The sequence below is a fragment of the Populus nigra genome, chromosome 2 (genome assembly GCF_951802175.1).
Source record: "Populus nigra chromosome 2, ddPopNigr1.1, whole genome shotgun sequence".
NCBI lineage: Eukaryota > Viridiplantae > Streptophyta > Magnoliopsida > Malpighiales > Salicaceae > Populus > Populus nigra.
In genome coordinates this window covers 18,790,790-18,793,289 of record NC_084853.1, presented here as the reverse complement: position 1 = coordinate 18,793,289, position 2,500 = coordinate 18,790,790, and positions in this window count along the sequence as shown.

Genomic DNA, 2,500 nt, shown 5'->3' with positions numbered 1-2,500 from the left:
CGAATTTTCCTGCCTGGCCCGGCCAGTCCAGCGCCCAGCCCCTGTTCGTCGAAAAATCTGCGCTGCCGATTTTCCCCGACGAACCTGCAGCTGCACAAATCCGCGCTGCCACTGCCCCATTGTCTGGACCAACAGTCTTTTCCATCAAGCCCTGGACTATAAATCGTCCAGACTCATCGCCAGCACCCGCTGCCGATTCTGCCGACTTTGCCGATTTCGTCGGCGCTGCCGATTCCAACACTGCCCGCCGTGCCTGAACCAGCGCTGTTTCGTCAGCGTGTCCCCTTGACGAATTTCCCTGCCTGGCCTGGACAGTCCATCTTCCAGCCCATGTTCATCGAAAAATCTGCGCTGCCGATTTCCCCGACGAACCTGCAGCTGCACAAATCTGTGCTGCCGATTTCCCCCCCTGTCGGCATGGCTGCCGCTGCCCCGATGTCCAGACCAACAGTCTTTTTTGTCGACTTTGCCGATTTTGTCCGCGCTGCCGATTCCAACACTACCCCCTGCATCCAAACCAGCATTGTTTCGTCAGCTCTTCCCCTGACGATTTTAGCCCTGTAACAAACAGTAGGCCTCCAATCCCGCCAACGGGAGCCAAGTTGATAGGGAAGAGAATTGAATGACGCGCCTGGTCCTCGCACCCCGCCACCCGAGGGGCCTTTTTCCCGGCAGCCTCTGAAAAACTCTAGCTTTCACGGTCCTCGCCGCCCCTCACCACCATGGCAGGCCTCTAATCCCACCCATCAGCAGTTGTAGCCGATAGGGCAGTGATTTGAATGACGCGTCGCGGGCCTCCGGGTCATCTCACCCGGCCATTAATTGGAGCGTTTTTGGCTGGCCGAGGATGGGGGGATGGATCTCTTCTTCCGAAAAAGCAAACAGTACATCGGGAGTTATGTTGACGGGGCATGGAATTGAATGACCCGTCGCGGGCCGCCGGGTCATCTCACCCGGCCATCCCGGGGAGCGTTTTTCCCGGCAGCATCGGGGAAACTCTTGCTTTCACTGCCCGCTGCCCAAGTCCCCACTCGAATCGGCCCCCCGCGCCAACAAGCCAACGCTGCCGAATCGGCAGACACTGCTGCCGAATCTGCCGACACTGCCCCGCGGGCTGCCACTGCCCCAGTGTCTAAACCAGCGGTCTTTCTCATCGAGCCTTGGACTATCCAGTCCGTCCTGACTCATCGCCAGCACCTGCTGCCGATTCTGCCGACTTTGCCGATTTTCTCGGCGCTGCCGATTCCAACACTGCGCCCACCGTGTCTGAACCAGCGCTGTTTCGTCAGCGTGTCCCCTCGACGAATTTTCCTGCCTGGCCTGGACAGTCCACCGTCCAGCCCGTGTTCGTCGAAAAATCTGCGCTGCCGATTCTGCCGACTTTGCCGATTTCGTCGGCGCTGCCGATTCCAACACTGCCCGCCGTGCCTGAACCAGCGCTGTTTCGTCAGCGTGTCCCCTCGACAAATTTTCCTGCCTGGCCTGGACAGTCCATCGCCCAGCCCATGTTCGTCGCAAAATCTGCGCTGCCGATTTTCCCCGACGAACCTGCAGCCGCACAAATCTGCGCTGCCGAATCTGCCGACACTGTCCCGCGGGCTGCCACTGCCCCAGTGTCTAAACCAGCAGTCTTTCTCGTCGAGCCTTGGACTATCCAGCCCGTCCAGACCCATCGCCAGCACCCGCTGCCGATTCTGCCGACTTTGCCGATTTCGTCGGCGCTGCCGATTCCACCACTGCCCGCCGTGCCTGAACCAGCGCTGTTTCGTCAGCGTGTCCCCTCGATGAATTTTCCTGCATGGCCCGGCCAGTCCAGCGTCCAGCCCATGTTCGTCGAAAAATCTGCGCTGCCGATTCTGCCGACTTTGCCGATTTCGTCGGCGCTGCCGATTCCAACACTGCCCGCCGTGCCTGAACCAGCGCTGTTTCGTCAGCGTGTCCCCTCGACAAATTTTCCTGCCTGGCCTGGACAGTCCACCGTCCAGCCCGTGTTCGTCGAAAAATCTGCGCTGCCGATTCTGCCGACTTTGCCGATTTCGTCGGCGCTGCCGATTCCAACACTGCCCGCCGTGCCTGAACCAGCGCTGTTTCGTCAGCGTGTCCCCTCGACAAATTTTCCTGCCTGGCCTGGACAGTCCATCGCCCAGCCCATGTTCGTCGCAAAATCTGCGCTGCCGATTTTCCCCGACGAACCTGCAGCCGCACAAATCTGCGCTGCCGAATCTGCCGACACTGTCCCGCGGGCTGCCACTGCCCCAGTGTCTAAACCAGCAGTCTTTCTCGTCGAGCCTTGGACTATCCAGCCCGTCCAGACCCATCGCCAGCACCCGCTGCCGATTCTGCCGACTTTGCCGATTTCGTCGGCGCTGCCGATTCCACCACTGCCCGCCGTGCCTGAACCAGCGCTGTTTCGTCAGCGTGTCCCCTCGATGAATTTTCCTGCATGGCCCGGCCAGTCCAGCGTCCAGCCCATGTTCGTCGAAAAATCTGCGCTGCCGAT